Source organism: Equus przewalskii, chromosome 15 (assembly GCF_037783145.1).
Source record: "Equus przewalskii isolate Varuska chromosome 15, EquPr2, whole genome shotgun sequence".
Lineage (NCBI taxonomy): Eukaryota > Metazoa > Chordata > Mammalia > Perissodactyla > Equidae > Equus > Equus przewalskii.
The window spans coordinates 14970362-14995512 of record NC_091845.1 but is presented as its reverse complement, the minus strand read 5'-3'; the positions used below and the strand labels follow the sequence as shown (position 1 = coordinate 14995512).

The following is a 25151-nucleotide window of genomic DNA, read 5'->3' as shown; positions in this document are numbered from 1 at the left end:
TCAAAGCCATTGACCTGAACTTGTTCTTTCCCTTTCTAAGCTGACACCATTTCCCATTTGCAGTGACCTTTTTCTCCCATCATCTTGCTCTCTTCTGACCACTCATCGTGAACTGGCTCACATCCTCTCTCTGGGAAGTTATCACAGAGTACTTGAGTCCTATGGGTCTCTCCTTTCCGGGAAAAGAGTGCTGTAGTTTTAAAATTATGGATGTAAGTATGAAGATCTGGATTCTGTGCTATGGCTTTGCCTCTAACTTTAAGACCTTGAACAAATTATTTAGATTTCCTGAGGCTCTGTTTGGTAATCTGTAATACCAAGATAATAGCTTATTTGCTGAGGATTATTTGCTGGGCTAGGGTGGGATGAAGGCACAAATAGAGTTAATATACTGGTGACAACAATGTATAGACATTAAAGCGCTGCACCCATGTTTGCTTTTTTAGTACTTCCTTGCTGTAGAGTTTTATGTTGCCATTATCTTCTTACATTTTTATGTTGTTGCACTTTGTTTCCCTAAATAGATTGTAAGCTCCTTGAAGGTTTGGGCTGCCTTTTCTCCATCTCTGCATTCCCTCTGGCTGCCTCTTCTCCATCTTGGCATTCCCTCTACCAGTTAGCAAAGTGGTGTGCTGTTATATGGGGCTTGGATAAGAATCTTGTCAAGTTCATTGATGTGGACCTGGGAATTTGGAAACAGCAGATCATAGGGATATTTGGAAGAGAAGAAAGCACTGGATTGAGTTTACATACAGAGCAGGAGCAAATGAAGTGGCAGATTTTCAGGGTCATTATGAGGGAGTCAAATCTTCTACACTGCTGGTTAAAGGCTCCATTATTATCTGCTTTAGAAATAAGTGCTCTATTGCCCTGTAATTTTGTTTCATTAATTATGTCAGATGTTGGTGGTATTTGAGGCAAACAACCCTTAGATTTCCATTTCACCATTTTTGTTGGCAAATATTTATCATGGATAGGGCTATTAAGTACTTTAGATTTTTTTCTCATGCAGATCTAAAAAGAGCTATATGGTAGTGACCTATGAAAATGCAAATATTATAAAGAAACAGAATTATAGACTATTATTCAGTAATAAATAGTTATTTTAGCCGTTGCCTTAACAAATGTTTACATAGTTCTTACTTTGTACCACATTACAAAAATTTCTACATATTAATCTTTCTAACACTTTGTGGTAGCTATGATCATTATTTCTATTTTACAAAGAAACTCAGACATAGAATGATAAGTGAATTATCTAAGATCATGCAGATATCTATAAATGACTGAGCTTACAAAACCAGTCAGTTTGCCTCTGTAGTATGTACTCTTAATCCCTATTCTATGCTGCCTTTCATTATTATCTCTGTACTTAACTATCTGTGGATATATACATCCCTGGTGATGTTGATATCGTTTTAACTGTTTGGGGGCCAATGTGATGTCATGACCCAAACAAATTAAAACCTGTTTTGTGGTTTTGCAAACTTCTATGACTTACTTATCTTTGCATGCTTGTATTTTCACTTTTTGTTGTCATTTGGTTTAAGAAGGTAGATAAGTTGGTAGATGATAAAATATGGATAGATTAGGAGTTCTTGGTAATATCTCCAAATTCTTTAAGTTAATGTCATGAGAACAACTAATGTGAACCTCAACAGCACATCCTTTAGTGCCTTTGTCCATCAGCTTGATAGTCTCAGCATAGCTGACCTGATATTCACTGTCTTTGTTCATTTTACATATAATCCAACATTAAAAGCATAAAATATAAAAGGATGAAAAGATTATGCCCGCGTTACTTATTCAACTAAATTGTTGTGCTTTGACCTTTTGACCAAATCAAATTCATCTTCTCTTTTCCTGCACTGCTACCCATTTTAATACTGCAGCACAGATTTAATGGATTGGGAATCTGTGAGTAACTAATAAGAACACGGAGAAGAGTGGCCAACGTGATTAAGATTTTATTTGTAGTGTAATTCCATTATAATTAACATTATGTAACTGGAGAAATATGGTGTTTGCACCTCTTCCTGGCAGATGGTTTTAAGTCAGTGGCAGAAAGGAGATTAAATAGTAAATGAAGACCTATTTGTTGAAATTGTTTTTGTATCTTGTATTGTTGGATCCATTTGTTTGTTTCGCAAACTGCAGTTAATTTCGTAAGGAAAATAAGCAATATGTTTAACAAGCACTCTAAATAAATTTGTTTGTAGTGCTTTGAAGTACCAAAGTTGAACTTTTTACATTAGAGATAAAATAATACTAAAAGATCTGCAAAATGGAAGGTGTTTAAATAGTGAGAACAGAATATTTGTTTTTCTCCAGAATGTTCAACAAAATTAAAGTAAATGAAAATTACATGGTTTTGTATATAGAGAAAAGCATTTTGAATTTTTTGCAAGTGATGTTTTTTCAAAAACTGATTGGCCATTAATTATATAATTAATTTGCACAAATTTAGCTCAGACCCTTCTAGGCAAAGTGTTGTCAGTCTGTGTCCTATTGGTCAAATCTGGTTCTCCAGTTCCTTACATGCTGCCCACAAATTGAGTGGTTTTTGTATTTTTAGATGGCTGAAAAAAATCAAAAGAATAATAATATTTCATGACACATGAAAATTATATTACATTCAAATTTCAGTGTCTGCAAATAAAGTTTTATTGGCACACAGCCACACTCCTCTGTTTGTATATTGTCCATGACTGTTTTCATGTTACAACAGCAGAGTTGAGCAGTTCTCATACAGATTTTCTGCCTACAAGGCTGAAAATATTTATCGTCTGGCCCTTTACAAAAGCATTTGTAGACCCCTGCTCTAGCCAGTAAAGAAAATATAACATCAATAGTAATAATAAGGCTGTGATAGGTGCTTTCCGTACATTATTTCTAATATTTCTAATATGACTGAAATACAGATATAATTATCTCCATTTTACAGGTGAGGATGCTGAGGCTCTGATGATTAAATAATTTACTTAATTAGAGCTGGGTTTTGAAGACAGTCTGTAAACCATAACAACTTGAAATATGTACAAATGACTAGAATTTAGACCTACTTAAAGGCAGCATTATGTCTTTTGAAAATGGGGTTGTGTTTTCTATTATCATCCAATTAATAGTTGTTAACTAGGATTGATTTGATTGATTTGAAAGCAGTCATTCCAGCATATGGATCTTTTGACATACTGACATACTATAATTTATAGCAATCTACAAAAGGGAAGTGGGTATTCCATTTTGGTGTAGATAGCCGAATCTCTTTTCTCTGTCCATATGGATTCTGTTTTCCTCTGCTATATATAAAAATGATTACAAATTGGTACAATTTTTATTTTGAGAACTTGCAGAATTGGCCTCTAGGGCCTTTCTGTGGAAATCCTTGCTGCTCACTCATTTATTGTAGAACAAAATAAATTGGCAAAGATAATGGCTGTTTATGGTAAGAGCTTATTGAGCCAGGTTTGTGGAAGGAAGCAAGAAGTTATTGATTTTTTTTTTTTTTATCATTTATCTCTCACATTCCTTGCTGAACTAGAGGATCATGGTAAATGATTGTTGCATTAGGATGTGATGATGATGGCTTTTGTGTGTTATTAAAAAATAGTTTAAGGGGGCTGGCCTGGTGGCATAGTGGTTAAGTTCATGTGCTCCACTTTGGCAGCCCTGGGTTCGTGGGTTCAGATCCCAGATACAGACCTAGACACTACTCCTCAAGCCATGCTGTGGCAGCATCTCATATACAAAATAGAGGAAGATTGGCCCTGAGGTAACAGCTGTGCAGAAAGAGGAAGATTGGCAACAGATGTTAGCTCAGGGCCAATCTTCCTCACTAGAAAAAAAAAAGTTTAAGAGAAAGTCCATTTAACAGAGTACTTAAGCTAACTTTAAGTCTGGTAGAAGAGGGAACTACTGTTTCCTGAAGAGCTTCCTGAAATCCAGTATTAAAAGATTGAATAAATGAAACATGTTAGGTAAACTGCATTTTAATTTGCAAAAATCCTTAGATTTCTAGAATAGACTCCTCTGATGATCAAGACTGTAATTACACAGTGCTAAATATCAGGATAACAGCCTATGATTTATCCAGTTACTTGGATACTTGAAAATATCTACTTTTTTAGACTTCCTTAGATATAGCTGATAGATGATAATCTAGATAATGCCTTGAGGGCAGAGCCTGTGTCATAGTATCTTTAGTGTCTAGAACAATAACTAAACAATAGTAAATATTGTAGTTTAGCTAACATTTATTGAATGCCATGTGCCAGGAATTGTGCTAATTTTTATAATTAATGCATCATTTAATTGTCCAAAAACCTTACTGGTGTTAATAATTTATTCCAATATTACAGGGTTCACAGAGCCATATAAAACACTCAAAGTTGCTGAAATTAACACTCAGGTATGTCTAACTCCAAAGCTTGAGATATTTTCCACTCTGCTGTGTTGTAGAGCATGCTCCAAATATTCAATGAGTGAATGCATGAATGTAAGAGACATGCAAGAGACAGTCAGTTGTTATCAGGAAAACATCATCATGCAATTTGAATATTTTTAATTTAAAGTTTCTTTACTCTTAATTCTAGTACTCTGATCATCATTATTATGCTTTTTTCAGAGATCCGTGCTCTATTTACTTGCTTTGAAAAAGAATCATTATGGAACAATCCAAATTATGACTTAGGATTGAACAAATCAGCTGCTGTCCTACACAGCAGTGTGATTGGCAGCACAGGTGTGGTATTTCTGCTCCAATTTAGATGCATTACAAAGGATCAGTTGTTCCAAATGCCATTTGTGAGATAAAACTAAATATTAATACCACCTCAAGTGCCGTAGTGTGTACGAATCGAAGAGTTCTCATATATACCTTAAATGATTGTCACAGCAATGCTGTTTGGTCAGGTAGACAGGCATCTTAGAGTTAAGAAAAGGGGCTAAAAGGCTTAAGTGACTTGTCCAGGTAATGCAGCTGGAAACTCAAACATTCAACACCATGCTGGTAGTACCTTTTTTGAGGGGGAAGATCTGGACCCATATAATGGGAATCAACCAATCTTCCTGTGTCTTGTGAAGATAGGACTGTACAGATATATGGGTTCTTCCCATTTAGAGAGGACTGAGTTACTGGAACCATCAAAATACACACAGGTGCGCACAAAGGAACGTATAAGTCATAGATAATGACGTTCTAGTTCACTGTCCAATGGAAAAACCAAGTGAGCCAATAGTATCATTTCAATTTTCTAGTCCCAGTAAAAAGTACAATGAAACAGGTGAAATTTTATCTAATACAATGTGTTCAAAATATTACAGTAACGTGGACCAATGTTAAAACAATTATGAATGAGATATTTTATATGCATTTTTTGGACTACATCTTCAATTCTTACTAGCTACCTTAGAAGTACTCAATAGTCATGTCTGGCTATTCAACGGCACAGCTCTAAACAATAGGATAGTAAGATCCAGGTTTCCTGCTTAGGTATAGAAGCTCTGAGAGGAAGAGGAAGGGAAGAAGTTTTCCTAATTCATTCCTCTGTACCCTCCATATTTTGTCATTCAGATGATCTCCTTTATGTTTAAATTTAAATGTCTTTTCATATTTTTAACCTAACCGGCTAGTCATCTCACTGTTTGATATTCAGTCATCTGATAAAGAGTTTCTATTCTCAAGAGTGCTCTGAGGAAGCAGTGTATCTTTGCAAGGAAATACATAAACATGACTCCAGTGATTGGAACAAAATTAGAAGATTCCTGAGGAAAATTTGCTGCTATAATTTAACAAATGCACCTCTGCAATATCCTAGGCTCATGAGAAGTAAATTGGTTATTTTGGGTTAATGTCAAATGAATGTGCTTTTACTTCACTTTTTTTCCCTCTTTTTGTCATTCAGCTAAAATGAATGGTTGATAATGTTTAGAATGTCATTTAACTGTAGAAAGAGAAGAAAAAGCCAGAAAATATTTAAACTATTCTTTAATTCATTCAATCATGTCCTAATAAAATTATGATAATTTTGATCCAGATTAAAAGGATTTTTGTATTATTTCCTAGTCTTTTAGACATTTATCAATTCAATATAAAACATTCCTAAGAAATTAACAGATATGATTATATATAAATTATACATTTCTATAAAGATATTTCCCCAATTGTCAAGACTTACCAAAGAGCATTTAAATATCATGTTCTAGATATAGATATTTATAGTGCACACATATGCTTTTTTTTACCTTAATGAATATAAGACTCTACTTGTCCAAAATTTTGTAGTATTTCCTAAAATGACTTGATCACATCATCATCTAACAACAATGATATGAGCAACTACTGAGGTTTATCAGTGCTTAATGTTAATGTCAGTACAATGTAATGTGAGTTTTGTTCTGTACACTTCACAGGCATCATTTCATTTAATCCTCAGGACAACCTTATTTAGGTAGCTATTAGAACCAGTACCAGGTGCCCCAATGACTATATATTCCTCGACTGTCTATTTCTAGAGGAGCCATTTCCGAGTCAAAAAAAATTGCTTTTTTATTTATTATAGATATTGATAAGTAACCCTCAATAGAATTTGTACTAATGGATCCACCCACCAAAAAGGTATGTGAATATCTGGTATCCCACACAGTTATCGCACAATGATAAAACTTTTGATCTCTGCCAGTTTAATAGATGGAAAACATGGAGTGTGAAAATATTTTTGTTTTCATTTGTGTTTTCTATTACAATTGAGATCAAGCCCTTTCGATAGCTCTTATCACCCTCCACATGTCAAAACAGCCCTCCCCGGGGATTAGCAGGTTTTAAATGAGATGACTTTGTGGGTGAAAAGTCATAAGAAAAATTGAGCTGAGAAATAGAGGTAAGAGCTTTTTGACCTTGGCAGATAGCTTCTACTTTTATGAAATGCCCTATTCAAGCCTTTCTTAGGTGGTTTGAGCACTTTTGATGGAAATCTGGTTGCACGCTAAGAACTTGGTTAATGGGGCACCAAGCATGGCTAGCAACCCTGGCCACTATCATTGTATTTTTAAACTAAATGTGTCAGACTGAATTGTTTTGAGATATGATGGTTATTAAACATATACGCACAGATACTCCGAAGGGATGCTGAGAATCGATGGGCTTTTATTTTTACATACCAAATTCTTACCTGATCCAGGACCGAAATCTGCTGTTGACTCTTCACTCAATAAAATCACATGAATATTGAGTATTTTATTGTCAGTAGATGGCATTCTTGACTAGAAACATACTTCATAACTTCACCTCGTGGCCTCTACATAACCTCTTAAGTGGTCAATTGAAAAGCTTTTACCTCCTTTTGTTTTTTTTTAGTCTTATGATATATTCTGCATTGTCCCTCAGGGCTATATGCATTGACTATCATATAGACAGCTTTTCCGAACTAGGCGTATACAATTCAGCATGTAGTGCTTGACATTGGAATAATACTACTTAAGGATTATCTCCAGTGATTGAGGAGGTGCATAGATGGTGTGGGAAATGAAATCTGTTGAAAATCTTCAGACTGTTTTCTGGGTGCTTATTTCAGTGCTCTCCCTAATAACCTTTTAGCAGAGCAGCAGCATGATAGAATCATTCTAGAAATCATAGTTATTATCTCTTGCAGATACCTGAAGGTCATCTAGCCCGCCCCTCTGATTTTGTAGATGAAGAAGCTCCTTAGAGAAATGACTTTTCCAAGAAAGTTACTGGAAAAGTCAAGACTCCCTGAGTGAGCCCAGTGAGTTCCTTCTCAAATTTGTACATGCCCTGTCCACCCAAGAAGTGAAATACACAGCAAAAGTAGAAGAGAAGCAAACAAAGACAATCACCTGGAAAATCTACCTTAGATAATCAGTATTGGCATTGTTTCCTCACCATTCCAGCTATTCCATACGATTCCTTGCTCTGTTAGGTATCTAATAGGTTTTCCTTGTTTTCAGATGGAAATTTGCCAGGTAGCTTTTAGATTCTGAAATGGCAACCCACCATCTGGCAAGAAAACCGGTAGTAATAGATATGTATTAAAAGGTCTTTATTGCATCTAGCTAAGACTCACACTTCATCAGCTTGTGGAGTTTCTGTACTTAGCACATTTATATACAAAACTACTTACAGATATGCCTTTTTTCCAGACACTGGACCAACAGATCTTTGACCGAGATTTATGCTGATCTATTTGCTATGAAAATTCATTAATTGCCCTTTTATGGAGCTTATAAAACTGGGTACAATACCTAGAGTTAGGAAGAAGTAAAATTATTTTCTTTAGAGTGAGACAGATGCACTGATTGCCTTTGTCATGAAGAAATTTTGTTTTAATTTTCATCAGTGGCTCCAAAAGAAGCTTGATCGTTTTATTAGTGTGGTCCTCACAAAGAGCATATTTCCCTTGTCTTTTTTTTTCTCTTCTCTTTTTCTCTTGCTTAGTCAGTAGTGCCCATCTCTCCACCAGAGAAGCATGTGACTGCATTTTCAGTATTACTTCAGTCACAAAAGATTCAAGTTTATGCTAAATGGAGACCAGATACTTGTCTTTCATGTGGCTTGAAGCTTTGACAAAATCTATTCACTTGCTTTGAACGGTATTGCTCTGAGCTTACTTTTGCTTGAGAAAAAAGGCCATAGTTATTTGGAAAAACTGAGTTCTCATTTATCTTGGCTTATCTGTAGTATTGATAAGATCTACTGTCTTAGAACTCACTCAGAACTAACAAAAGAACGAAATGGCTGAGAAGACCCATAAGTCTATACATTCCAGAAACAAAAAGGATTTACTTTTTCCTGTTCTACTTGCCTTTTGAGTAGAGTTTGAATTGAATGATTATTGTGAATAGCATGAGATTTAACGATGCTAACATTATCAATTTGTAACTTATCCAGGTGTGAAGGATTATGCACATGAGGGTAACCTGAAAGCTATTTAGATTAAGCAGCTTATTAATATAGAAGCTAACTTTGATGCAGTCACAAATACAGAACTCCAGATGTTTATCTAGGAGGGAAATATCTCAGCCTGTTTTTCAACATGCTATAGTAAATATTCAATATAAATCTGTCAAAATTTTGAAGAAATTAAAACTATTCTGTATTGTTTTATTTTTCTCACTTTAAAAATTAATTTCTATCTTTGTTTTTATAAGTTTTTTAACGCTTCTATATGTTTAAAATTACATATCTTCCCAACACAAATTGCATAATCTCTTGTCAGTCAGAGGAGCTTTGCTATCCTATATGATAACCACGTGATGCATTAATGGTTACAATGCTGACTAGAGAACTAGAGTTCGGTAAAATGCTCTCACTAGATTTTAAATTTTGATGATTTGGAAGTGACAGGAGCATCTAGGACTGTGCATGTTCTTGGGCTAATTCCTTTATTTACTATCACATCCATCCATCCACTCAATACCCAGGTGTATCAGTGACCACTGTGACAGAGGCCTTTGCACTAGGTGCTGGAATACAAATAGTGGATTCTGTTTCAAGGCACATATAGTTTAGTTAAAGGAGATGTATCAGTAAATCAGTCTAAAATTTAGTGCAGGAAATATTGTGATAGGAGATGCAGAGGTGAGCCATCTTAATTCAGTGGAGAAGGACTCGGGAAGGTGAGGTTGGTGGAGTTTTGAGGGATGTTAAGTAAATGCATCCTTAGGTATAAGGTAGTATGAATAGCTCACAGTATTGTGAAAATCCTGTGTAGGAGCAACAAAATCATCATGAAGTTACAAGATGGTCTCATTAGGAGAAATTGTTAGGTTTACATCATTCGGATCACTGCCAAGGCTCTGTAATTTAGCAGGAAGTACAGAGGAGTTGCAGATAGGAGATCTCATTCTGCTGCTTATTAGCAATGCAACTACAGGCCAAACACTGATCCTTTCTTACCCTACTTCCTTTCTGTCAGCTGGAGATAATACCAGTAGGTACTCAATAAGTGTTAGACTTAATACTCAAAGGAGATTGTGTATCTGGAAGCATATTGCAAATGGTAAAGCTCTATAAAATAACTTCTTTTATTCTCTACATATTTATTCCACATCTCCTATGTTTCATTTATTGAATTACATGTGGGGAGTAAATAATTTCATTTTGTTTTAGTCATCAAAAAGCAGTTAGCATTTTATAAGAGTCATTATTGGACCTTATACCTTTTGTTTGGGGGCTCAGAAATAATTTTAAGTATTTTCCTAAGGAATACAACATGCTTTCATACCATGCATTCATACCAACACGCTTTGGAATATAAAAAAGATATGCCCCAAACTGTCATTTTCATTCATTTATCCGTTTTAATTCCACCTACTAGTATATATTGGATGTCAGGCTCTATGCTAGGCACTGAGGATATACAACATAGATGCTACCTTCCTTTAGTTTACAGCTCAGTGAGGGCTACAGTCATAAATCACATAATCCCATAGATGATCTGTGATAAATGCTTTGAAAAAGCAAAATGCTGTCCTGTGAGAGTATAGTACATTATGAGGACTTGACTTAGGGTGTCAGAGGAGGCTTCTCTTAGAAAGTAAAGTTTAAGTGGGGATCTCCAGAATGAATAGGTGGAAGTGGGAAGTGGGTGGAAGAAGAAATAGTATGTATAAAAGCCCTGAAATGGGAAGGAACGTGGCAAATTTCAAGAACTGAAAACACTTCAGTATATCTAGAGTGCAGAGAACAAGGTGGAGGATGGTGGAAGATGATATGTTGGAAATATTTGGCTAAGGTTAGATGATGCAGGGATTTGTAGGCCAATTAAAGAACTTGGGTCTTTTTTCTATGACTAATGGGAAGACACTGAAGCATCTTGAGATAGTTGGAGTGGGGAGGGGTGATTATACTAGATAATAGATAGGGAAAGGATAGGTGGGGTCAGGAAGGAATGCAATGAGAATGCTCTTGCTGCTATTGCAGGTGAGAGATATGGTAGGTTGGGGGTGGGGCAGAGTTGATGGCAGAGATGGAGAGATGTGGATGAAGTAAAATGGTCTAGACTAAGTGGTGGATTGGCTACTTATAAGAGGTGAGAGAGAGAGGAAGTTGTGTGTGACTCCTGTCTTTCTTGCTTCTGAAATTGGGTGAATTATGGTGGTGCCGTTTACTGCCAGTGCTGGGAAGTGGACCTTTGGGGTGGGAGGGGGATTGGTGTTTGTATTCAGAGGTGTTTAGTTTGACGTCCCTTTAGATTACCCAAATAGAGATGTCAGATAGCCAATTGGCTGCATGGATATGGACCTCAGAAAAAAGAGTCTGAAGACAAAATATAGAAGTCATAGAAAGGTAAATATATGTTTGCATTAAGTCTAAACTATCATCAGTATCACCTGGAGTTTAAATTTAGAAAACTTTAGTGGAAAATTTTTGAGGGTAAGAAAAGTGGAGGATTTGTAAAACTTGAATAGCCCTCATACCGTTTAAATTTTTTGTAATTGTTACACAATTTATCTAATCTTTAAAAGTTGGATTTCAACTTAATTCTTATCTAAAAATTTGGCAATGATTTTAAATAAATGATAATAAAGGAGGATTTTTCATGTACTTTATAGGGAATGAATATTAATCATTGCTCTTTATGATCTTATGAAATTTATCCCTTAATTTGAAATGAGACAGTTTTGACTTTCATATGAAATCAGATAGTTAATTTTGCTTATTTGAACATACTACTGTATTAGTATCTCTTTTTCATCTCAGATTTTTAGATATAGATCAGCCTGTAAGCCTTTTTCATAGATTTACTGTGACAATTTTCTTGTTTATCAGGGTAACTTACTACACAGATTAAGGAATTTCATGATCAAGCAGGTCCTCTATATTTCATTGAGAAGAACTTCTTCTAACATGATTTCACATTGAGACTGTTTTCTCTAAAACCAGTGATACCATTGGAATGCAACTAACTACTTTTAAAAAGTCTAGGTTTATGTTTTGTTCTAAAATCCATTTCTTTATTTGTAGGTGATGTGTAGTTGAACCTGAAATGAGTAACATATTTGGGGGTATGTACCATTTTATGTAAATAAATAAATATGTCTGTGTACTACATAAGTACATATTATATTTAGGAATTGTACAAAATATTAATTGGAACTGCTTTTCCTTATGAGTTATGAAATTAATCTATAGCTCTGTCTTATGTAAATAATATATACAGAAAGCAGTAGCAATGGATTTTATATTAAACTATAAGATCATCGGTGATTTTAAATATAATTTGTGTCCTGCTAAATTCATCTGCAAATAAAATTTTATTGTTAAATCTCATTTTTCCAATGTATTTTAAAATTGTGCATTCTTCAAAGAAGGAAAGTTAACTATCTTATGTTTATTATTTGAATAACTAAATATAATATGTAATGCATTTATTAGTTTTCCCTCAGATATTTATCTGGCTATAAATCTTTGGTATTTTTCATAAAATTTATACTTTTGCTATGTTAAATGCTAATATTACCAAAATGTGCATTTTGGAACCTAACTTCCCCCTGTAAACATTATTTTATATTTTGTCATTTTTAGTGATCAGTTGGCTCTGTTTTCAGTACAAAAATTCTCAATAATCGTTTTTTTGATTATTCAACCTAATGCTTTTATATTTTGTACAAAGTTCTTGGTCTTTACTCGTTCTGGTTTAGTGCATACATCATATGCTGGAGAATTACTAGTTTGCTTGTTTTAACAATTTATACTTTGGTAATTCTGTGATAATAATGTATTTTGTATTTGGTTACCCAATTGCAGATAATCTTGTGGCATTACAGAGTTTAATTTATGGGGAAGATCTTTAGACTTAAAAAGGATTACTGACCATTTAAGAATGATTAATTAATCAGTATAAAATTGAGTCTTAACTGTATTAATGCCTGTCTAAGCTACACACAGATACATGCACAGACACATGTACCACCCAATCCTATAGCAAAAATGATCAAGTTACAACATAGGGGATGGTCCTGCAGTGTTGGCCTAGAACAGTAGTGAGCCAGGGGTTCTGGAGTTGCCTTTTGAGACTGATCTTGCTCTCAGGAGCTGTGGATCTTCAGCAATTCAGTTTCCCTAAAGTTCACTTTCCTCATTTGTATGGTTAGTGGGCTAAATCATATGATTTCTTAGCTTCCTTCTTCCCTAAAATATTTTTGTTTCATTTCATACTTCAAAAAGCTAAAGTTTAGAGGTGAATAATTTTGTATTGGTAAAACTGATATTAAGAGGTTACAGGGTAAGGAAAATTCATTTATCGGGGTCAGACATTAGAAGGGTACAAGTAATTCTTTGTTTAGTCAGTAATGTTCTTGTTTTCTTGCTGAATTTTGGGATGAGAGTTGATCTAGGAAGGCAGGCTTCCCCTCTATGCCCTTTTGTCCTACCTGACATGGAGACTCAGGATTGACTCATTTTGAAAGAATCCCTCATAACCTTGTTAGTTCAAGGTTATCTTTTATCTGATTTCTCTCTTCCTGGATAGGTTGCAGGCTGAGGAGCATTAAAATATCTATTTTCTTAGAGGTTTCCTTTTCTAGATTTGAATAATTCACTTGATTCTTCCAAGGTACTTAGGTGAAAGAGAGTTATCTAGGAATGCTAATTTTAGTTCTTTTTGTTTGGAATTAGAGAAATAAATGCATTATATTTTTAGTCTAGGTAGTAAATTCTTCACATTCTTTAATCTGGTCATTTAAAAACTCTAAATGATGTTCTACTACCTTTTATGTTGTTTGGTTAGATATTTGCTTGAGGTATGTGTCTTTTTTCCTTTCGTTAATTTAAAAGAGAAATATTTATCTGAAGTGGGTGAATATGAAGAATGATTCAGATCTGTTTGAGTATTGGGTTTATTCTGCTTTGAGTACTCCTTTTTGTTCCCATTCATGTATTATTTTAAGCTCCTTATTTCCGACATTCCAACAGCAGATATCAAATGACTACTATTTTATACTATAGGGGATTTTTATGAAAAGGCCAAAGAATCCACTATATGTCTCTGACCGTTTTTCCAACTCTGAGATTCTGTGATTCTGTGATTTTAATCTGTTACCTTAAATCTAAAATATTGTCATTTTTGTAGGTGAAACTGATAAGTTAGTGTCCATTTTATATGGATCAGCCTACATGTGAAAGATTAGTTATTCAGTATTTAGAGAAAAATATATAACTCATCTACAAAAATGGTAATGACAAACAGCAAAGCTTATTAAGATATTAACTGCATTTAAAAAGACTTAGTTATCATGGAGTGCCAGATATTAAAAAGTATATTTTAAACATTTGTAAATCAAATGGGAATAAAATATTCTTTACATATTTTTTATCTTATTATAGGGAATTCTTTTTCTGGGTTTTGTGAGACACATCACAGGCATTACAGTTTGAAATCAGTTTCATTGTTTTCTTTGCAATTGCTACATAGCTGCTGAATATTTGCAGTAAGTTTTAATGACTACTGAGGAACATGCTTGATTATATGCCATTAGTAAAAATATCTTTTTATGGCAAAGGGTCGTTTTCAGGATGTCCTTGACAAAGGCAATAGATAAATGTGTTATTACCCTTCAAAAGAATGCAAATCAGTATAAGCAAATTTTAGGGGAAATATTTAAAAATAAACAATTAAAATAATGGATATTCTTTGTGTGTTGCTTATTGAAATTATATGAATGTATAAAAAGAGCATGTAGGTGTACTTATTTTCAGAGGCCAGTTTAATACTAATTAGAAGAGTTGTAAATATCATAATTATTCTGTATAGTAATTCCGTTTTCATTACCCACATTTTATTGCTAAGTATACCAGATACTGGGTAGATAGTTGTAATGCTGGCACTGAGAATATCCCCAAGATGACTTTTCAGTTTTTCTAACCATCATCTCATGTTCCTGATGCTCCTGCTACTTATCATTTGCTATTTCACCCAGTATTTGATCCTACCTCTCTGCCTTCTTTTATTCAGTTTCCTTTGTCAGAGACCTCCCTTTCTTCCTGTCCTTACCTGTCAAAATTTTGCTTATCTTTCGTGCTACCACAGCGTGGCTGACAAGTGTTGTAGGTTCATACCTGGGATCTGAACCTGGGAACCTGGGCTACCAAAGTGGAGTGTGCCAAACTTAACCACTATGTCATGGGGCTTACCCCCAAGAGATTCTTTTTTTTTGGTGAGGAAGAATGACACTGAGCTAACTTCTATGCCAGTCTTCCTCTGTTTTGTATGTGGAACACCACCACAGCATGCCTTGACAAGCAGTGTGTAAGTCCTTGTGCAGGATCTGAACCTGCAAACCCCGGGCTGCCCAAGTAGAGTGCTCAGACTTAACTACTACACCACTGGGCACCCACCCCCCTGAACAGAGATTCTTATTTTTTGTGTATGTGTGAAGAAGATTTTCCCTGAGCTAACATCTGTGCCAATCTTCCTGTATTTTGTATGTGGGATGCCTCCACAGCATGGCTGATGAGTGGGTTACGTCCATATCCAGGATCTGAGCCTGCAAACCTGGGCCACCAAAGCAGAACTTTAACCATTTGGCCATGGGGCTGGCTTCAGAGATTCTTTTTAAGCAACTCTCCAATAAGTTTAAGGCAGATTGTAGGTTCAAAATACATATCCATGCACCATCGCATGTATCATTTAAACCTGTAGAGGTAAAAAACCACTGTCCTTGAATACTAGATTAAATCTTCCTGTACTCTATTATGGATACAGGGTATGGGTAAAGAGAGACCTGGTTGTATCACCCATTCTTCTGTAGTAAGCATTGTGAGAGTAAAAACTGTAAGGAGAATAATTATATAGGGCATCATAAATTCACTTGCTGCTTTGTTCAGGCCATCATCATCTCACCAGTAGCAGAGGAGCTTAAAAATGCTAACCACATATGCAGTTCAGTCCAGATCTACTCACATGGACATTTCCATATATGGCAGTAATTTGGAAACAAAAGATGGAAAATTTGAAGGCTCTGATCTGTAGCATTTCCTCTTAAAATATTTCAACCAAATTATTTGGTTTGGTATGCAAGACCCTGTGCAAGGTAGCTGCCATCTACCTTTTGCCTCGTCACCTCAATCCTCTAAATTTCTCTATTTTTTTTTACTTCTACACCTCAGCAAATGCTATTCTCTCTCTTTGCGTGTGTTATTCTCCTCTATCCACTGTCCTCCTAAGCTTGGTGAAGTCATTCTTTTAGGACCTACCTCTGTTAGAGCTTACTGCTTTGAAGCTTTCTCTCACTATCCAAGACAAAGTTGACCTTACTTTGTAACTATTTGTATCCCTTTCTTATGTCAGCAACCACTACTCTGAATTATTATTGTTATTATATTTTTCTCTCTGGAATGAGACAAGGGGCTCTGTTGGAGCAGGAATCCTTGTATCCGTCTTATATGACCAGTTTCTAGGTCCATGCGTAGAGAATATTGAGGTTTTAATGGTGGTTACTGAATGAATAAATGAACAAAATGGGATGGATGAGACACATAGAGTAGTTCAGTGTGGACAAGTAAAAGATAAAGCTTTTCTCAAAAATAAAGGCAAAATAAATGTTCTGAGATTTCTCAGTGCATTATTCTTAAAACCTTTAGGATTTCACATGTGAGGTCATTGTTCAAACTCTCATTTGATAAAGAATCATTGTCACGTGCATTCCTTAAGATGTATGTTCAAAAAGGCTATGCAATCTGGGGCCAGCCCCATGGTGTAGTGGTTGAGTCTGGCATGCTCAGCTTTGGCAGCCTAGGTTTGGATCTGGGCACGGACCTATACCACTCAGCGGCTATGTTGTGGCAGCAACCCACATACAAAGTAGAGGAAGATTGGCACAGATGTTAGCTCAGGGCTAATCTTCCTCAGGGGAGAAAAGAAAAGACTACGCATTAAAAAGACTAATTAGTTGCCTGCAGGAAAATATTGGAAACAAAGCTGAAAGCATTGTAATTCATGATATTTAATGTTTAAAGTATGAAAAAGTTTGACCAACCCACTACAATATTGTAATTAAAATGTATTCCGAAGTCAAATAAATTGAGAAGTACTATGTATATTTTATCTATCTTTGATAATATACACAATGTATGTTTCCATATTAAATACCCTGAGAAGTCCTGCAGCTAAAAATCTATTACTATTTCAAGTAGCAGTGCTCACATAGTCTGAAGATAGAACCCACTTCCCCTACTCCTTTGATACCCAGGACATATTTTGGGAGTCACTGACCTAACAGAAGATAAACCCATGATAGTTTATTAAGGAGGAAATTGAGGCTGAGAGATTCCCTTGTTTGTTTGTGGTTTTAAGCTGCCATTTTCAGAAACTGAACCTTGGGCAAAATGGACACATTGATGTAGTATTTAGCACAGCTTAACAAACACTTTGTAGCCGTTACTTTGTGCCAGATCATCTGGCAATATGAAGATGAATAAGATAAACAGGTTGGGGAATATAACAATAGTTAGGTTCCCAGGTGATGGTTCTCAGATTTCCAGAAAAGGAAATTGACAGTGTATACACTGACTCTGAGCGTGATTCCCCTGCTATAATTAATTCCCAAAAGCTCATATTGCATTGAAACTCTTCTAGCTATTCTTTAGAAGTACAGACTTTGAAGTCAGCAAAAGAAAATAGTTATGAACACTGACTTTTAGAAAAGTACCATGTATGTATTTTTAAACTCTTAGCATTTTAGTTTAAAACAATAAAACTGGGTGCACATATTTTTCTCTTAGAGAAATAAATGATTGTATGGTGAAAAGTTCTAAATTTAACTTAATATTTCCTTTTATTGACTCTCATTGGTCCTGTGTCATGAAAAATGATATACCTCTCAGCTACCTTTAACTAGGTATTCTATCATTAATCTTAAACTGTCTAGCTATGCTGAAATTTTCTTGTTTTTTATGAATCAATACTTATATCCCAGTAGTAAATAGAGTTGCTTTTTGAAAATTATCCTTTGCCTCCCACCCCTACTCCAACTTCACTAGCACCAGGCAGACAGATAGGTACGTGTGTTTGTGTGAGTGTGCATACTCTCACTCACGCTCTCACACTCTTACTGTCACATTCTCTTGGATGAACACTTTTCTGGATGTTAGTTTTTCAGAATATCAATGATCCTAATTATTTTTTTCAGGTGCAGATAGGATTTTTAACCTCATACTTTCCGTTAGGATTCTGCTGAACAACAGCAATGATCTGTTTTCTTTCAGTTTACTGTAGTTCAACTTGTACTCTGCTTATCTTGGACTTTCTTGTCCTGCAACCGTCTTCCCCCCCAGAATTTTTGGCATTCTTCGTCTGAGATATAGTAAAGTGCACATAATCAAGCAATCATTTACTTATTCATTCAACAAATTGTCATGAAGGCAGTGTGCTAGCAGTTGTGGGAATCATGAGGAAAGGATTTCACAATACTTCTTATGCTGAAAGGAAACTTTTTTTTTTTTTTTTTTTAAGATTTTATTTTTTCCTTTTTCTCCCCAAAGCCCCCCAGTACATAGTTGTATATTCTTTGTTGTGGGTCCTTCTAGTTGTCGCATGTGGGACGCTGCCTCAGCGTGGTTTAATGAGCAGTGCCATGTCCGCGCCCAGGATTCGAACCAACGAAACACTGGGCCGCCTGCAGCGGAGCGCGCGAACTTAACCACTCGGCCACGGGGCCAGCCCCAGAAAGGAAACTTTTAATGGGGATATTTTTTGCCATTACTTGTGTAAAATTTCTTTTGAATAATAGAACTGATGTTTTTGATGTTTGCTTTAAGTAGCTTCCATAAATAGGTATTTTGATTCTGGCCCTTAGCTATGCTGGGAATGATGGAAGACACATTTTTAACTGAGGATATTGGTTTGAAGATGCAGCTAATTAGTATGTGTAGTATTTGTTAACTCACCACATATCTTTGTAACAGTGTACTATGTGAAGACTATTTTAGTAAATAAAAAGATACACTGCTATTATAATTGCCCACAAATAATTTTATTCATCATAAAATTATGAAATGGGATGATGGATACAATAAATGACTCTAATACAAGGTAGAATACAAGATGAGTTCCTAAAAGAGGTATAGAGAAAGTTAGTGGGCAATTCAGAAGAGGCAAAAATTACGTCTCTCTGGGGTTCCAGGAAGAATTTTATGGAAGGGGTTGGCATTGAATTTTTGCTCAGTGACTATGGTTGGTATATGAATTTATAGAGATAGTGGGGATGGTCACTGTAGGCTGAGTAAGTAGTGTGAGTATAAACAGAGATATGAAAAGTCTTGGGGCATGAATGTGACCAGCAAGTGGAGGGGATCAGTTAAGTGCAAGCATAGAATGGGGAAAGGAATGTGCCTGTCATGCAAAACATAAATACATTGTGTTCCTCCATGTGTTTAGGCAAGTGTTTTCTAGGCAAGTGTTATGTAAGTGTTTCTGTGGAAAGTAGATTTGCCTTTCTACCTGGCCATCATACAAAGTCAATTCTGTTGATAAGTTCTTTGCTGATATGACTGCAATAATCTTTGAGTTATGTAGTCTTCACCAGCCCTGATAGAGTGTTGAATGTTCAAAAGAAAAATCCAAAGATCTATTAAATCATCAAATGCCATTGCATGTTTATGAAATCAGATGAAAACCAATTCCTACATTAGAGCAAATCTGCTTTTCGGTACTTGGTTGGGGTTGTAAGGAGAGATTACTTTGCTTCCCTAAGAAGGTTAAGCTGTCATCTAGCTAAATATGGACTTAAAATAATGCTGCCAAAAGCAGCTGCTGCTTGTGATTGATGATGATGATGACAGATGATGATAGTTTAAAATCAGTTTTGCAAGGGAAATTGCTATTTTTCTGCTTTGGCTGATGTTGTAGTCTGGATTAGAGATTTCTTGTCATATTAGGTATCTTTTTTGATCAAAAGGGAAATTGCTAAGGACTGTATTCTCTGTGATAAAATGGCTCTATAACTGAGCTATGGGGCAAATGATTCTAAGTGGCTCCATATATATTAGTTGAGTGACAGCAGTTATTCTGGGCTTTAAAGTGTCATCTCATGGTGAGTTATGTTTTGGGGAACAAATAATGACCCATGTCTAGTTAGGGAAGTGGCAGAAAGTGTGATACTTAGAATATATGATAATAACAGTGCCTTACTAAAGTCTTCAAAGAATGTTTGCACACATGAATATTCAAAGTTCTCTTCAAGTCTCCCAGGGCATATACACTTGTTGCCTTCCTTGGGCTGCTCTTCTCCTAGATGCCTGCATGGCATGGTCCCTTCCTGCTTTGGATCTCTGCTCAGATGTCTCATCCGAGAGATCTTCCTTGATTGTCATCTCTAGAAGAGTATCTATACCTCCTCTGCTCTTTCTCATTTCTACATGGGATTTTTCACCACCTGATGTGTTATATGTTTATTCATTTATTGTCTATCTCCCTGGTAGGATGTAAGCTACATGAGAGCAGAACCTGATTTGTTTAGTGCTATAGATTAAGAACCTATAAAAGTTCCTGGCCCATAATAGGTATGCAATTAGTAATTGTTGAATGGTTAGCTGAATGAATTAGACTTTATTTTATACACAGAGGACTAAATAATGGACTCAAGATGTTTTTAAAAAGCTAATTAATGTTTGGCTCCAGAGCCAAACTCAAGCTTTTTGGTTTATTAACCCAAACGGATTTTGTTTGCAGATACACAAATAATACAGACAACAGCTCTTGAAAACGAAGTGGAACATTGAGGGCTTACTCTCAGGTGGGCCATTTTTATACCTCATCACATTCTAGAAAAAAGGCATCAATTTTGTTTATACAAAATTACTGATAACTGCTATTCCATCCCATTCCATTTTGGAAGCCTGAGCAGATGCTGTTCTGAAAAAGCCATTTTCAGAAAGGGAAAGAAAACAAAGCATAAACTCCCCCAAATATTTTTTAAAGGCCAGTAACATTTGTATCCATTGGGTAAACATGATCAATCAAAGCTTTGCAAGCTTTATATGGGCTGCTTCCTTAACAAATGTGTTTTTTGCTTCGGTCATTCATCATATCTGGAAGTTTGGGTGATAAGCATGAGCACTCTCTTAGGTTAATACTGAAAATAGCCACTTGGTGGGTTTGTAAAGGGAAAAGCCCATTAAAGTGGCAGAACAAACATGTATTCTCCTGGTGACATAAAATAGCATGTTGTATCCTGTTTATATTGGTCTTGTCTTCATGTGCTGAAATTCAGCTGAACTTTAGGAGGAGGATTTTTTTTTTTAAAGATTTTTTATTTTTTCCTTTTTCTCCCCAAAGCCCCCCGGTACATAGTTGTATATTCTTTGTTGTGGGTCCTTCTAGTTGTGGCATGTGGGACGCTGCCTCAGCGTGGTCTGATGAGCAGTGCCATGTCCGCGCCCAGGATTCAAACCAACGAAACACTGGGCCGCCTGCAGCGGAGCACGCGAACTTAACCGCTCGGCCACGGGGCCAGCCCCTAGGAGGAGGATTTTTTATAAAGGGGAAATTAGGTTGTGAATGGAAAGAACGAAGGTACAGATGTTGAAGATATTCTCTTGGATCCTCCAAATGCATAGGGAGTTTTCTAATGGGACTAAAAATATTAGCTACTGAAAGCAGAGTCATCTGCTGTGTTGAATAAAACACCTTAAAAAAATTTTAGAGGGCCTTAAATAACCAAGATATAGGTAGCTGCTCTCACCAGCACTATTTAGAGGAATTGATGAACTGTTTTGTGAGGGAGAGGGGAAGGAGTACACGCATGGACCGAAATGGAACATTGAGGAATCTAATGCAGTCAGCATGATTACAATCATGCCAAGACCTCTGAAATGAGATAAGACACCAATTATATGTCATCTCACCACTACAAAGGTTATTTGTTTCCCAGGCAAGTTAAGTGCTTATGAGAGAGAACAGATGACAGGTGAAGATAGATTCATTTATTTTTTGTTGAAGAACTGGTTGGGCTTGGGCAAAAGGATCTAGCTCACACGGTCAAGCTTAGACATTTGTTGAGGTTTACAAGAGGCACAAATGAGAAGAGCAGTTGAAACAGCATAGATGGGGCAAAGAATTGAATGGAGGGAGAAGAAGGGGGTCATGGAACATGCCAATGAGATCCAGTGAGCTGGAAAGAAATCAACCAAACAAAACTTTGAGACCCTGACAGTCATATAGTGGAAAAAGTTTGCCCACCACACTGTGGTTATGGTTTCCCCTCACAGACCCAGAGATAGACCTTTGCCATAGACATTTTCTTAAGAAGAACCCAGGAACATACTTATCCACTACATAATGAGCTTTTTTTTTTTTTTTTGGAGGAAGATTAGCCCTGAGCTAACATCTGCTGCCAGTCCTCCTCTTTTTGCTGAGGAAGACTGGCCCTGAGCTAATCATCCGTGCCCATCTTCCTCTACTTTATATGTGGGACCCCTACCACAGCATGGCTTGCCAAGCAGTGCCATGTTCACACCTGGGATCTGAACTGGTGAACCCCGGGCCGCCAAGAAGCGGAACGTGCGCACTTAACCACTGCGCCACTGGGCCAGCCCCCATAATGAGCATTTTTATTGAGTCCTGCTTTTAGATATTTTATTCTTTTCAAGATCCCTGCAGAGGGATTTTGAATAATTTTCAATTCCTGCTTTAGCTGGGATATGTGCCAGAAACGGATTTTAAAATAAGCCATCTCTTCGTATCTCCTAGTCCCTTTCCAGGGATTTGTGCACTGCACAAGAATGTTGTTTTCTTTTCTTTTCTTTTTAAAGATTCTATTTTTCCTTTTTCTCCCCAAAGCCCCCCGGTACATAGTTGTATATTTTCAGTTGTGGGTTCTTCTAGTTGTGGCATGTTGGATGCTGCCTCAGCATGGCCTGATGAGCGGTGCCATGTCCGCGCCCAGGATCTGAACCAGTGAAATCCTGGGCCACTGAAGTGGAGCACGCGAACTTAATCACTCGGCCATGGGGCCAGCCCCTAGAATGTTGTTTGCAACATGGGTTTTGGGTCTCATAGAGAGAAGGTGGCTCATTTGACAAAATAAGGCATCTTATCACCGGCCTTTGTAGTTTAACTTTTCTACATAAAACTATATTCCTATGTGGTCAATTAAAAGTAGAAGGATTTAATTTCATGAGAGAACGTTAGATTTGAAAAGACTTAAGAGGATATACTACCCTTCAACTAATAGACAAGGCTAGGGAGGCGGAGGGAGAGTCAGTGTTTTCCTTTAAGTGGCACAGCTAATTTGCAGCAAAGTGAGATTTGAACTCAGATTGTAGAATCATGACTTCAGTATTCTTGCTCTCAGGGAGAACAGAACAGAGTGTTTAAGAGCATAGTCTCTACAGTTAAAATCAGATTAAAATTTCAGCTATCATCCATATTAGTTGTGTGGATTTAAGCAAGTTGTTTACTCTGTGATCTTTTACTTTTTCATCTATCAAATGGGGTTATGGCATTTATCTTAAAATTTGTTTTGAGGATTAAATGGGATAATAATTATAAAACTTAGCACAATGCCTGGCAAAGTCTTACAAAATATTCGATACATGATAGTACATCTGTATTAGATTTTTATTGCTATGTAATAAATTACCACAGATATAGAAGCTTAAAATAACCCGCAGTTATTATCTTTAGTTCCACGGACCAGGAGTCCAGCATGTTTTATCTGGATTACCTGCTCAGGGTTTCCTAATGCTAAGATTGAAGTGTCAGCTGGCTGTGTCCTCATCTGGAGCCTCAATTAGGGAAATATGTGTTTCCAATCTCCCTCAGATTGCTAGCAACATTCATTTCCTTGCAGTTGTGGGACTGAGATCTCGGCCTCTTGCCTTGCTAGCTGTCAGCTAGGACTGTTCTCAGCACCCAGAAGCTGCCCTCAGGTCCTTGCCACGTGGTGCCCTCCAGAAGCACCTTACAATACAGCAGCTTACTTCTTCATAACAGCAGGACAGTTTCTCCATTTCAAATCTCTCCCTTTATAAAGAGAGCCAGTCTCTTTTAAATGCTTACTTGATTAGGTCAAGACCACCCAAGAGAATCTCCCTTTCAAATAACTCAAAGCCAACTGATGTGGGACCTTAATCCCAAATGCCTTAGTCATATAAGGTAGTCTAATCATGGGAATGAAATCCATCATAGTCATTGTCACACCCTCATCAATAGGGAAGGGATTGTACCGGATAGGTACACCAAGGGCAGGAATCTTGGGGTCTATCTCAGAATTCTGCTTCCTCAGAGACTATTATTATTGTTAATTATCATTAATTACTGTTCTTATCATTATATACTTCTGAGGTTATGATGGTTGAGAGCTCTGAAATTAAAGGTGATTCTATGATAATAGTGGGAAATCAAAGTAACCAAACTATTTTGGAAACTTTACTTGTGAAGAAATTTACATTGTGTCACTCTATTTGCATGTTCATTTGGTTTTGGACTGTGTAACCATTTTTAAAACATACTAAATGTTATCCCCCAAAGGGTATAACTGTTGTAACTCTTATAATCTTACCAGGTCCTGAATGGGGACAAAAGTAGACAGTGATCATGGAAACCCAGAACATGATATTCAATCATCAGTATAATGCTTAGCAATTTAGGATGGAACCTTTCGTTGATTTTGTTCTAATTCTGGTTAGTGGAGGAAGAGAAGAGATTATTTTAAAAGCATAATTAGTAAAGGCACTTGAAAACTTTACACGTAAATCTGAGGAAGAGAAATTCTGCTTATAATACTAGTGTTGTGTTGTCACCAGTTTACACAGTGTCATTATCTAAATATTCTCAGAATTCCAAATGGGCATGTCTTTCCTTACCATAGTAAAGAAACTAATGAAACAATGATCCTCCTGACAAGTTATTAAAATCTATTTTATGTCCTCTGAGCTTTGTCATTAATTTCCTGATACACCTTGAATATGCCACAAGCAATTTGTAATAGCATCAGTTAACATTTGGGAAGTTGCGCATGGCCATCTAGGATACTAAATATTTGCTCCAGGAATGCTAATAAAATCCATTCACATTATATCCCTAAAGTAGTTTTTTAAAATAAGAGCAAAGTTAAGGGGTACCAAATATATGAAAGAATATCTATTCAGATCTATTTTCCTCAATTCTTCGAATTTTTGTGTTCTTATTTGA

At 36.2% G+C, this 25151-nt stretch overlaps 1 protein-coding gene across 3 annotated transcripts in view; it reads left to right on the top strand.

The window, feature by feature from the left end:
• Window positions 1–25151, top strand: part of CNTN4 (contactin 4) — an 874157-nt gene that overhangs the window by 124069 nt on the left and 724937 nt on the right. The window contains exon 2 of one of the 3 annotated variants that reach the window (XM_070576725.1): window positions 11984–12024. The exons of the other annotated variants lie outside the window; for them this stretch is intronic. The gene's annotated coding sequence lies outside the window, so the exon portion shown is untranslated. The remainder of the gene's footprint in view (window positions 1–11983; window positions 12025–25151) is intronic. 3 annotated transcript variants of the gene reach the window in all.